This window comes from Hyperolius riggenbachi, chromosome 12 (assembly GCF_040937935.1).
Source record: "Hyperolius riggenbachi isolate aHypRig1 chromosome 12, aHypRig1.pri, whole genome shotgun sequence".
NCBI lineage: Eukaryota > Metazoa > Chordata > Amphibia > Anura > Hyperoliidae > Hyperolius > Hyperolius riggenbachi.
Window position 1 is genome coordinate 202,314,466 of NC_090657.1, and position 14,344 is coordinate 202,328,809.

Below are 14,344 nucleotides of genomic sequence, written 5' to 3' on the forward strand. Positions count from 1 at the left end.
GAATTGTGTATTATAATTGATGCATACTACCGCTCTAACCGATCCCAGCTGGTCGCTTACATAAATTATATGATGATGATTGTGAAACAAATGTAAAGTACAATTTACATGCATGGAAAAGTGATATATAGCATGTATACATTTGTGTATTTTACTCCTTCACATGCTGTAAATCACTTGGAGCCCATCTCACACTGCTGCAGCATAGGGACATTGCCAGTAACTTATGACACAGAAAGGCTGCTTAGAGACCCTACTTGTGAATACCAACATAAATTATTGGCTAAATTGTGTTTTGTACTGTTCTTTGATCATAGCTGTCACTGCGAGTGTACAAAACAATTTGTGAAGTTTGAATGGTTAAATAGGAATGGAATTATTGTGGCTCTGATTGTCTAATTTGTCTTTTTTTTATTACGTTTGGAAATTCTGGGGTAAATGTCATATACCATCATTTTCCACAGCTGGCACATTTAGGCTAGATTTACACTACAGCTCAAAACAGTCTGTTTCAGGACCGATGTCCAACATTTCAGCATATATTGTCAAAAAAAGCATACATTTAAAATAATATTCCCCTCTTTAGTAGAATCAATGTCCCCCTTGGCCACTTGATTGACTCGTTGGGCTGCGGGCTCAGTCCTATACTGACTCTATGACCACTTGGCTTATGGACATTGCACACCAGGAGCCTTGCAAGCCCACTTTGCTTTTTGGGCTTCAGGCTGTAATCTCAAGTTATTACTATTATTATTAATTTATAAAGCGCCATCATATTCCATGTCGCTGTACAAAGTAGGAAACAAACATGGGTTATGTAATAGTACAGATAATGGTATCCACGAAATACAGACACTGGTACAAGGTTGCAAGGTTAGTGCTGCTAGAGGGTATTAGGGGGTTAATTTACATGCTGCATGACTTTGCACATGCCCCGTAAAACATTTGTATGCTATTTTGATGGGTAGGCTGAAATGTTGGAACTCCAGACCACAAAGTACATGACAGCGAAAGTGGCGAGCAGGTTGCTTTGAAACAGACAACCCTGCTATCCTCTATCTCCTATGGGTAGTGGGGAAGCGTTGATCCTTGATGTTTATACGCAACCTCCAAGTATCTGTAGAATGAGAGAGACAGTGTTGTAGGATGAGAAAAGGATTATTCGTAGGTATGAAATATACTCACAAAGATTTGCAACCACCGTCAGAGCCGGCAGGAATATAACCGTCCCCACTCTGTGTCCACGGTCTTTAGGTACAGATGCCGGTCGCTTGCTCTCCTGGATAAGTTCTGAGCACTAAACATTCCCTGTTGCTCTGACCCTTTGGGGTATAGACTAGACTAAACACTGATGGAGGCGTCCTGAGTTGTATATATATGGGATAATGTCACTATAAATGAGAGGTATAACGTCTTACCTTCTCAGAAGAACAAACCAGACGTAATCGAAAGAGAATTGTTTGTTCATGCACGTTAGACAACGCGTTTTTTCAGGTCTCTGCCTGCTTCATCAGGTCAAGAACAAGTGCCTGCAAGGATTCAGTCAGTCGCTAGGGCGCCTATTTGTTAGGTAAAATATATACAAATAAATATAATTGATGTGTAGTTTGAGACATTGCCAATACTGGTACATTTGGGAAAAATACAACAGAAACAGTAAACACTAGGGGAGGTCCCTTTTTTTTCTGCATGGGGCCTTATAAATTGCAATCTGTTTATTACCACCTTATAAAAGTGTACAAACTGTACACAATGTGCTGATAAATAACAGTTCTCTGAAAGTTTGTGATCATGAGTGGGCTGTTCCTGGGCCTATTTCCACTAACCGTGAAATGTGGCTGTTTTCCGCAGCACACACCCAAATCCCCATAGAGCCAGTGGAAATGCAGTCTAAGGGACGGTTTCAACTAGGAGCCACAGCCCTTTCCAATTCGGCCATGGCACTTGAAGTGCTGCTAAGCCGCAGCCCAAATCGCCAAGCGGTGCCATGTATTTGGGTGCGTGCAGGAATCTGCAGCATACTGTCCAGAATCGCTGCACAGTGTGATTCGGGCAGCAGCCCATTGTAGGCATGGGCAACATTTCCTCACCTGCAGGAAAACGCTGCAGATTACTCTTGTTTTTGAGTGTGCATTTTATTTTGGTTATGATCGGTAGGTGCAATTAAGATTCTGGACATGTTAAAAAAAAAAAAAAAAAAAGCAACAGTAAGTTCTTGAAATCATCATAGCAAATTGCATAGGACTGCATTTTTCTATGCCATTTGCATGCGCTCCCATTCATTTAACCTTAATAAGGAACTCCAGCCTAAGCAAACATACTGTCATTAAGTTACATTAGTTATGTTAATTAAAATAGATAGGTAATATAATCTCTTACCCACACTGTTTTAAAAGAACAGGCAAATGTTTGATTTCATGTTAGCAGCCATCTTTTTGGTTGAAAGGAGGTGACAGGGAGCATGAGACACAGTTCCAACTGTCCTGTGTCCTGAGCACCTCTCCCAGTTGCTAGGCAACGTGAACAACAACATAGGAACATTGGGCAGCACGGTGGCGTAGTGGTTAGCTCTCTTGCCTTGCAGCGCTGGGTCCCTGGTTCGAATCCCAGCCAGGGCACTATCTGCAAAGAGTTTGTATGTTCTCTCCGTGTCTGTGTGGGTTTCCTCCGGGCACTCCGGTTTCCTCCTACATTCCAAAAACATACGGATAAGTTAATTGGCTCCCCCTAAAAAATTGGCCCTAGACTACAGTACTTACACTACATAATATAGACATATGGCAATGGTAGGTATTAGATTGTGAGCTCCTTTGAGGGACAGTTAGCAACAAGACAATATATATATATACACTGTACAGCGCTGCGTAATATGTCGGCGCTATATAAATACTAAATAATAATAATAATAATAATAGGAAATCCCATCATGCTCTACACAGCATCAGGGATAAGCCCAAAATGCCCACTGCCAGAATATGGTATCATCCATTGAAAAGTTCTAATCAAGGGGTGTAATACCAGAGAAATCCACAAGATGGGGCTCGACATGATGCAGTCAAATAGCCGCATTGGAGGCATACATGCGGCATGCAATACCGAAAAAACCCACATGATGGCGGAAGACACCATGCGGCCGAATGGCCGCATTGAAGCTACGTATGCGTACAAAACTGCAGTTTACAAAATAACCACAAGATGGAGTAAAGCTGAGTCAACGCCGATACGAACGCTATAAAGGCCGGAACTTGAAGCTGCCCCCGTTGATCACATGATTAAGGCCGGAAGCGGCCGATACGCGTGGTGAGGAGGCTCACGCTGCGGCCTAGCACACGCCAGACTGTCCTCCCTGCAGGAGCCCCTATGCTAGTCCGGCGCCGGACAGATCTTGGGGCTGTACACAAGAGGGGACTATATGGACTATATACCCCAACCCCCTTTATCCTTCCCTTATTCCCACAATTCCCCCCACCCCCCCCCATGTTAATGTTTTGTTTTGTTTTGCTTTGGCAATGCTAAATGTATTTGGTCCTGCCAATAAAGCTTTTTTGGATTTGGATTTGGATTTGGACTGACCAGACCCCGGCTGTGAGCTAATGCTGGCACACACACATCAGCTGACTACCATCAGGGGAGACCACATTGGCAGCACTATCTCTGGGACTCTGTACGTGACGAAGGTTCCTGAATGCTGTGCAAGGGACTAGCGACTGATGGCTGAAAACCATACAATGGAGTGGTGAGAGCCTCTGTAGAGGCAGACAGCTCGTTGTTAAAGAGAGTCTGAAGCGAGAATAGATCTCGCTTCAGACCTCATAGCTAGCAGGGGCATGCGTGCCCCTGCTAAAACGCCGCTATAGCGCGGCTTAACGGGGGTCCCTGTCCCCCCAAACCCCCTCCGAGCAGCGGGGGAGCGCTTCCTGGTTGGGGCAGGGCTAACCGCCGCAGCCCTGCCCCATGCGCGTCTGTCAGACGCGTACCTCCGCCTCTCCCCCGCCCCTCTCAGTCTTCCTTCACTGAGAGGGGCGGGGGAGAGGCGGCGATGCGCGTCTGATAGACGCGACTGGAGGCAGGGCTGCAGCCGTTAGCCCTGCCTCCAGGAAGATCAGCTCCAGCGACCTTTTTCCGACCCAGGTTTGCGGGGGGTGGGTTGGGGGTGAAGGGACCCCCGTTAAGCCGCGGGATAGCGGCGTTTTAGCAGGGGCACAAGTGCCCCTGCTATATATAAGACCTGAAGCGAGATTTAGTCTCGCTTCAGTGTCTCTTTAACATTTATGACTGCCATATTGTTGCTGAACACGGGTCATTGCATGCGGAACTGTAACAGAAGTGGAATTTGACACCTGTAAGTCATTTGACTTGAGCTCAAAGAAGTTAATCCCCAAATTACTGGGGGGAACCCAGGACTCTAATTGGGAAGATCTGAAGTCCTTTATTAGAATAGAATTGTGTTTGATGGGATCCCACGTGTGGCAGAGGTGTGATAGTGCTGAGTGCATGAGCCCAGCCGGCTGTGCTATAGACAACTAGCAGCGTGTTTTATGATTTTAAATTGATACAAAAGCAACATGCAAAGTGTGATATACCTTTAATAAAGTTTTGTAAGTGACATTGAAGCAGAGGTGAAACTACTTTTTTTAGCCATATCCATATCTGTCCACCTTGTGCTCCCCCAGTTTTCTGGGGTGTCACACAGCCATTGCCAGTGAGTTCCATGTATGTATTTGTTTGCAACAACATAGGAAATCCCATCATGCTCTACACAGCATCAGGGAAAAAAAAACTGTTTTTTTTCTTTGATGGGTGGAGCTTAGCTAAAAATGCAGCTAGAAATTATGCTTTGGTAAGAAAAACAAGGTTCTGATGCTGTGAAACTGTTAAAGAAACACCAAGCCTTTTCAGTTCTGCTGAGTAGATTTTTAGTCCGGAGGTTCACTTTAATCGCAAACTGGCACTAAGTTTGCAATTGGGTTGAGAATGGATCGCACCATTCTATACAGTGCACTGCGATTACTATGTTTAACAATGGTGCCTTTGCAATCAACATAACGCATGCGCAACAAAAATGGGTTAGAATCGCAGGCAGTATGAAAGGGCCCCTAAGGTTAGGAGCCCACTAGGAATGACTGCAGCTCTGTGTTCCTGGATTCCTTGGGCGATTTCAATAGCTATTCCCTGACACTTGGAAGCACTGTACGGCAAACTGCACAGGGCTTCCAATTAGCGATTCACTTTTTTTGTAAAAAAAAATAACCTTTATTATACTTACCAGGTGTCCTTCTTACATCCGTAGCCCTGCCCACTAAAGGAAGAGGTTACAGGTGCTTCTCTATGACCAATCAGAGAAGCGCATGTTACCTGTTCTGCTAGGGGGTGGGACTTAGGACGGAAGAAGGAAATACAGAGACCTGGTAAGTATAATTACGTTTTTTTAAGAGTAATCGCTCGGCCCCCTCAAAGCACTGCAAAATCACTGTGATAAGCGATTTTTGCAACGCTTATATATTTTGCATTGAGCACAAACGCACTCAAAATGCTACATATCCTGCGATTGTGATTATCGCAATCGCACTAATGTGTTCCCACCACTCACTCATGTTGTCGGCGATCCCAAAACGCTGCCAAAATTCCTACCCTTACTGCTACTTGTGCTTCTACATTAGAGCCATATTGTACCTGCATCCCGCATGATGCTGCTTTTTATTTACAGCGCCGTGTATGTGTGCAGTACCTGCTCATTCCACTTGCACTCGCTGAGCTGAACACATACAATAGGAGAAGGAGGGGGGGGGGGGGGGGGGGATGCTGTGGGTACAATTAAGTCCCTGGAAAGCATGAGCTTTCGATAAAACTCTCTGTCAAACAAGAGGCTGAGTAAATCACGATGTGTTACTGAGAAGCATTACACTTTTTTTTAAACAAGCACCATGCCATTTTACCCCACGGATTGATGTTCTATGAGATGCCAGTTCATGGAGTCTCGGCAGCCACTCTGGAGCCAGAGCACATCTGGATTGCAGTAAAATTACCCAGAAGCAAGAGAGCAGTTCTGTGAGGGGTCAGGAGTACAGAGAAGGGCTGCTGACAAGAGGCGCCACCCTCAACCCACATGCATTTCCTTGTGTAAACACATGTGGCCAAAAGGCATCCGTGGTCACCTCTCTGTGCAGAGCAGGCTTCCATAAAACAGCCAGGAGAGGCTGCAAACAATGTCACTATTATTGTTCTGAGCATAGAAAGGCCTTTTCACACACTGACAGTATGAGCCCCGCTTGTGGGAATTGTGCGGGACCATTAAACCTCATGTAGTTGTAATGCAGCCGCGTTAACACTTCTATTACTTGATAGCTTTCTTTGTACTCTTCTTGCTCGTGTGAAACTGAATATTTTGCAGGTACCTTCGTTTTTTGGGGGAAGGCAAAATTGAATTAAGCACAGCTTTTTCAATAGCAGGGGCATTTTAGTTCTTTTTAGCCCTGTATAGAATTCCTAGTAGTTCTGGCTCACCGTGACGTATCTGGGTATTCCGTAACCTTTTAAGAGCTCTGCAGAGGTCTGAGTGTCTGTACCTCCATTGTCAGGATTCTGTCCCCCTGCCGTGCGTTGCTCATTGTTCATTGACAAGACCGAGCCTTTCTACCTAAAATCTGCTGTAAACAAACATAAGGATCTGCTAGAATACTTTGTTGCTGTTGTTTCTGCTGAATTTGACTCGCTACATGTCTTTCCTAGCTTTTCCCGTATTACATCCCCCCCAGTGAAGTTCCCTACCTTGTTTTTTGGCCTGTCATTGTTCTCCATAGAATAGGAGAGTCTGAGTATCTGTATCTAAAATGGTTGTGTTTGGGTTAGTATTCATTATTTATATAGTGCTGCTCTCAGTGTGTTACTTCTCAGACACCTGTTAACAGAAACCATAAGGGTATTACAGCAAGCTGCTTCTTGATGAGGGTGGCTTATTAGTGCAGAATGCAGCAGTGTACAGCAACCTTTTATCGACGGAGCATAAACTGGTGAGTGCAAATATCCTAGCTGGTTGCTAAATTGTGCTTCTTTTTCTTAGGCCCCCTTCACACCTGACAAAATTCATGTGCAAATTGCTGTTTTCCAAAATTAATAACATATAATGCAAGTCATTGGCATTGCACTTGCTGTGCGTGTTAATTCAAATTTTGTAGTTATTTACCTACTAATTCATGTAAATTAACTTCATTGATATGCATGGGAAAATTCCCCAAAACATACAGATAAGTTAATTGGCTTTCCCCTAAAAAAATAAAAAATTGGGCCTTAATTACAATGGACATATGACTATGGTATGGATTAGATTGTGAGGCCCTTGACAGTTAATGACATGACTGTGTACTCTGTACATAAGATGTTAGATTGGATCTCAGCAGAGATTTGCACCAATATCCCTCTCCCTGATACAGCTACAAACTGCCTCCTGCGGCACAAAACTGTGCTGTGCCTCTTTTGTGCCACTACCACCTGTTCAGTCTCACACAACAGGCTTTCCTCATCATGGGGACTCATTTTCAGCCCTCCATTGCATTTGATGTACGTTAGTCTATACATAATGTACGTAATCTATTACAAAAAACGTGCAATGTGTGCTTGGCTTGCGAAACCAGTTTTGCACTTTACAGTTATCCACTAGAGGGTGTCTTCTATAGTATTTCTGCTTACAGCACCAATCTGAGGGCATTCTTCATAGGGCAATTTGGAAAACTAAAGCTAGGCATACACTATAAGATATATGCTCGATCAGGGAGCTATCGAATATTACTTTTTTCCCCACGCAGAGTATATATAACTTTTGTTCTGTTGCTGTTGCCAGAACTGGGCGTTAGTACAGTGGCAACATTTTTCCTCCTAGGTATACATTAAAGAGTAACTCGACTTTAGTACAAAAATCTATACAACAAATATCATCTCTACACAAGGTACTTTGGCCCTTATTTAATTATTTTTTTCTCCTAAATTTCCCCCTAAGAGATAATTTTTCATCTTCTGTTTAAAAATAACTTTTCAGCATTCTGCAAATGAAAAAGTACCAAAAAGTAGGTGAAAAAGTAAAATTATTCTGAGTATTTTCTTGCTGGAGGGTTAAAAGGCATTTTATTGATAAGATGTGAAAATGTCAACTAGGACAAAACTTACTAGAAAAAGTGAATGTCTAAGGGCCTTTGAAGCTGAATACCATTAAAGAGACACTGAAGCGAGACTAAATCTCGCTTCAGCTCTCATATATAGCAGGGGCACGTGTGCCCCTGCTAAAACGCCGCTATCCCGCGGCTAAACGGGGGTCCCTTCACCCCCAACCCACCCCCCGCAAAACCTTGGTCGGGAAATGGTCGCTGGTTGTCTCTTCCTGGAGGCAAGGGCTAACGGCTGCAGCCCTGCCTCCCAGCGCGTCTATCAGACGCGCATCGCCGCCTCTCCCCCGCCCCTCTCAGTGAAGGAAGACTGAGAGGGGCGGGGGAGAGGCGGAGATACGCGCTGACAGATGCGCGTGGGGCAGGGCTGCGGCGGTTAGCCCTGCCCCAACCAGGAAGCACTCCCCCGCATTACAGAGGGGGTTTGGGGGGACAGGGACCCCCGTTAAGCCGCGGGATAGCGGCGTTTTAGCAGGGGCACACGTGCCCCTGCTATATATGAGGTCTGAAGCGAGATCTATTCTCGCTTCAGACTCTCTTTAAATATAATCTTTCAGATACAATCTGTGGCTGCCACAATTTTTGTTTAGGAAACTTGCTGGAAACCATGGCAACAGTACACGGCTTGGATGCACACAATTCTCTTTTTATCCCATTGGTTCATAGGTCTAATTGCCTTCCTTTGCATCTTACCTGCTTCACTAGGTTTACTGGAATAGCCCTTTGATTCCACAGGGAGGGAGGATCCTACGCTTCCACTGGGTTTCTCAATCTGCATTTAGAGTGATCTTAATTGATCACTCCCATCTCGCTAACAGCTGAGAGCAAAGCGAGGGGGCTTTCTTAAACACACAGAGCTACTGAGCAGTGATCAGAGACAAAACACCATAGTAATTAATCACAGGTGTGTCTGTGCATTCGTTTCCTAAGATACTTGAACAGTATCGGGGCATCGATGATCATTTCTTTTTTTGTTTTAGAAAAGTAGAGATATGCTTTAAAGTGTAACTGTCGGGCATAAAATCAAAAATTGATTCTTTATTTTTATTTGGTAAACAAGTAATAAGGATGCTAACCAGGCAACCCAAAAGTTAAAATCACTGTTACTTTTCTTGTTGAAGAATGATCATTCCCCAGTTTACCTGACTCTTATTTGGTACACACAACATTTGGTACACAAAAAGGAAGTTGCAGGGTATGCTGAGTTGTCCTTTTTTGCTTCTCTAGTAGAGAAGTAAAAGTAGAGAAGCAAAAGATGACAACCCAGCATGCCCTACAGCTTCCTTTTTGTGTAGCAAATTTTGTGTGTACCAAATAAGAGTCAGGTAAACTGGGGAATGATCATTCATCAACAAGAAAAGTAATAGTGATTTTAACTTTTGGATTGCCTGGTTAGCATCCTCATTACTTGTTTACCAGATAAAAATAAAGAATTGATTTTTGATTTTATGCCCGACAGTTACACTTTAAGGTGGGGGTTAAAGTCTAATTAAAAGAAACTACTGCTGTTATATCTGTAAATACAACCAATGTGCAACCATCTGCTTTGCCTGCAATACTGCAGCAGCTAAAATACAGTCATGCACCTGACACATCTTCTCTTCATGTGCAATTGTTTCTAGTTGTTACATATGCAGGTTTGTTAGCTGCACATACTATGTTTTGTATGTTTTGTACATCCCTGTGTAATATGCTGGCTCTTTATAAATAAAGGATAACAATAATGAAATATGTGGCTGCCATGTTACACTATACTGTATCCTGCTGATCAACAGCACAGGTCATACAGGACAGCATAGGAGGGGTGTCTTTTGTATTATGAGAAGTGAACTTTACTAAGTGCACTTTATATGAATATAGAGCATTAAGTATGCTTGTGCTAAGTATACCCTTTCCTATTGGCAGAGGGGTTACAGGATGTTAGGAGTTAAACAGTTGAGTAGCTGGCAGAAACAAATAAATAAATAAGAGTTAGTGTGATGGAATTTCCTGCTAAAGGTCCTGCTGTGTTACTGGGTGGGATGACTCAACTCCTACAGTGTACAGGAAATGCCCGTCACTAGCATAATTCTGACATGTGGGAAAATGTTCTGTGGTCACCATTCCTGAGCTTGCACCAAGCTTCCACTTCTGCCTCAGCCGGCTGCCAGGTCACATGACACCTGTCACATGATCTGTGAACATATGGTGTATGGGGCATGCGAGCCATCCACAGGTTGGCTGAACGGAAAGGCTTGTACCCACGATGTTTTTTTTCCGACAGTTTTTCAATGGCCGTCGATTGTATTGCGCGACGAGCGATCAATTTAGTGGTGATCTTTAAGATCCCTGATGATTCCCACACAAAATGCAACTATTGTTTGAATGCTCATTTGCCTGTTGTGCGCCATTGCGTGTTCCCGTGGTAGAAAAATGGATCGGGGAACGCTTGTCCATCGGACCGCTTTGCCTTGGGTTTCCCATATCCATCTTCCGGTGAGTATGCAGCTTAAGGACCCGTTTCCACTTCCTTGTTGAGCGAGTAAGCAGCCGAATTCCGGGAGCTGTGCCATGCATGGCTAAGAGATTCGCTGCCACTCGGACTTAAAAGTGCTGCAATGTCGGCCGAATCACTATGGTAAGCGATTCAGACAGCAGCAGCATTATCCCCTATAGCAAGAGTTTCCCCACACGATTTGCCTGCGGAAAAACTTTGCGAATTCTGCCCGATTTCCGCTGTTGTGGAAACGGGCCCTTTGTCTGACATTTGTTTTCAGTAAAGTCCCCCTTATACACAAACCACAATACCCATCTGTACACTGGAGTTCACTTGCTAATAATGCTTAGATAAGTGTGCCATTATTCTGGCACATAGAGGTGGTGTAGTATGTTTGGTTATGGCCACCACTCCCTTGAATTAATTTGGAGGACATAAAGGGTTAAGTGAACATTTTGGTACAAGTAGTTTCCAAGCTGCAGATCAGATGATGTCACACTGCTGATGTCACATTAGCTCCATGCTTCATTCTAGCAGGCTGATGACTCAGAATGTATTGGAACTGAAGGAGTATCATGACCACGAGATGCGTTGGAAAGAGTGGCAGCGATTACAATTATCACAGTACAGTTGCTGTTCAGGAATTGACACCTTTTTATAAATCGGTGTCAAGCCTCAGTGATGTTTTATAATCAGCACAGAAGGTTAATGTTTAGGCAACAGGCATTGTGTAGAATTGCATTGTCAATTTGTGGGAGATTCCAATGCATTCGTCATTCGTGATTGCAGCATGTTGTTACTGTCACACAGCCGATCAAGGACGTCGGTCTAAGATTTTCCCCTAGATCGGGCATGCTCTTCGCGGTTACCGATTGTCTTCCAATTGATGATAATTATCGAATCAGATGGTCAATCGGGCGCTAAGTCAAGAGATGTATGGGCACCTAAACTGACTTATGAGAGCTATAAAGGCGATCTTTTTATTTTTGTTACAGATACAATCACTTAAATATTGACAGCTCAATTTTGTAGTGCATCAGGGCAGTGCCTTGATTAATTTCACATCAGATTTCTGCTGAAATGGTGCAATGTTTTATGTTGATCAGTATTCTCCAGTGAACTATAATGCTCATTATGGCCTTTATGACTCACAGAAATCCCTGCAACTGCCACTGCCCTCTTCCAAGTGGCCCTGAACCTGTGTCCGATGAGATCCCAGATATCTGCTTCCAGCAACACTGTATTGTGGACTGCAATAGAAAGCTGTGACGCTCCAGCCTGCTTGATGCCCTGAAGGAACTACCTTTTATCATCCAGGAATGGTAAATCAATTGAGGGGTAGCTCCTTTTTTAATAGGATTTTCATTGAATTCTTTAAAACCACCTACCTACCTCCACCCATTAGGGCAGCCCCCTCCTTCAACATCTTCAAGAAGGCCATCAATACTCACCTTTTCACTCTGGCTTACCACCCCTCACTAGTGCTCTAAACCTGCAGCTGAAACTCAGCATTTCCTCGTTGCTCAAAACCTATTTACAGCATAAAATCTACTACCCCCCCCCCCCCCCAACAATTGTAGCAGAACAGCATTCAAACAGTTAAACACAGCACTTTGTTCTTCAGTGGAAAGCTCTTTACTTCAGTGGGCAGCTTATGGCCGCATCCAAAGAGGTGATAATAATACCTTTTGTTAACACTGTTTTGTCGGATAAGTTTAGTAAACATTAGCAAACTGAAACTGGGCTCTCTCTTGCTTCTAGTATGTGTGCCGCTGAGAAGTGATCACTAGATAGATTTTAATATATAAATAGAGTAGCTATGCAATGACAGCTTTCAGAGCAGATAAACTGTACTTTGGGAATTTGTAATTTGTAGACAGACAATATTACTTGTGCACAGAAGCAAATATGGTAACTGTATGGGTAATAAAAAGTAGGAAAACACATTTTTTATGGAATGTTATGTCAGAGTTGTATCCCACTTTAAGTGACGATAGGCTGCAGTATCCCAGAAGCAGCAAGAGACATAGGACAAGTCTGGCTAATGGTTTGTGTTAAGCTTATATTAAAGGTGACTTCAAGTGACTACAGTTTCAGTTGTTCCTTTGGATAGCATGTGCATTTTACAGACAGCTTGGAGTTTTTATTTAACTGAAGAATTTGGGTTTTTGAAATACTGCGGTCTGTGTCAGTGTGACGCTCATTCCATGAAGCCGTCTCATCTGGAAAGTATAAAGAAACGGATGGTGAAATCCTCAGGATTAGAGGCAGCACGGATGTCCAGATACCAGTGACTACACTGCCCAAGATGCATCAAATCACTGCGGAGCACAGATCTGTGACTGGTTCTCTGATGTAGCTTGCCAGTCTTACTGCACTGCTAGTCATTGACTAGACTTTACACTATGTTGCCTTATGGTGATTTGCTGCAACACCTGCTAGTGTTAACAAAATGATTCCATTGCCTTAGTGTACATCCTGTATCCAGTGATTCATACCGATGCAAGAAGTATTTCTAGTTTTCACACTGGGTTTTAGAGTTTATTTGTAATCTCTGTTCATAATTATTTAAACACTACAATAGTTTTGTGGATAGCAATCGCACCTTGCAGTACTACAGTCCTTGTCTTAAAGGATACCAGAGCCGAAAAAAACATGGACAACAGGGGGAGCAGGCATATACTATCACCTGTGCCAATGCCTACCGCTCCCCCATTCTCCTCTCTGCCTCCCGCATTGTAACTGAAAGCAACCCAGGATCTTCTAAGTCTCCGGAGTCGGGGTGAATGCGCAGGCGCTGGCCGGGCTGCCCGTGGCCGGGAGTGACCTCATATGCATGTGCAGTCTGCTCCCAGCCATGGGCAGCCCAGACAGCACCTGCGCAGTCCCCCTGACTCCGACGACTTAGAAGAATAATCCGGGGTGCTTTCAGGTACAATGCAGGGGGCAGAGAGGAGAACAGGGTTTTCTATGTTTTTTTCGGCTCAATAAAGACTCTATCTGTGTAACCGCTTTTGCTGAGCGATTATGATTTTCACTTCCTGACGTCAGTCAGGAAGTGAACTCTTTGACCCGGAAATGAATAAATACAATGTATTTATTCATAAACGCGCTCAAAAATTGAAATACAAAGCGCTTTTTTTAAGCGCTTTGCGATTTCCCTATACCTTCCATTAAGCCAAAGCTCTCAGAAAATGGTTCATGTAGCGTGTTTGCAATTTTTAATAAAATCGAAACGCGCACATGTGAACAGTCTCATAGGAAATCATTGCACAAGCGCTTTTAGGGCGATTTCTAAAATCACCAACGTTTAAAAGAAATCGGAAACGCTCATAGTGTGAGCAAGCCCTAAGGTCGCATAGCCGGTGTTTACAGCTGTGAAAACGTCCATGTGAACTGGCCCTTAAAGGGGAACTGAAGAGAGAGGTATATGGAGGCCGCCATGTTTATTTCCTTTTAAGCAATACCAGTTGCCTGGCAGCCCTGCTGATCCTCTGCCTCTAATACTATTAGCCATAGCCCCTGAACAAGCATGCAGCAGATCAGGTGTTTCAGACTTTAAAGTCAGTTCTGACAAGACTAGCTGCATGCTTGTTTCTGGTGTTATTCAGATACTACTGCAGAGAAATAGACAACTGGTATTGATTAAAAGGAAATAAATATGGCAGCCTCCGTATACCTCTTACTTCAGTTCCCCTTTAAAGCGAACCAA

General features: G+C 43.7%; 1 long non-coding RNA gene across 3 annotated transcripts in view; it reads left to right on the top strand.

Moving 5' to 3' along the window:
* The window catches only part of LOC137541183 (uncharacterized), a 231,266-nt gene that overhangs the window by 80,044 nt on the left and 136,878 nt on the right, over positions 1–14,344 (top strand). Inside the window, exon 4 of one of the 3 annotated variants that reach the window (XR_011025100.1) lies at positions 11,787–11,954. The exons of the other annotated variants lie outside the window; for them this stretch is intronic. This is a non-coding gene — a long non-coding RNA (uncharacterized lncRNA). The remainder of the gene's footprint in view (positions 1–11,786; positions 11,955–14,344) is intronic. 3 annotated transcript variants of the gene reach the window in all.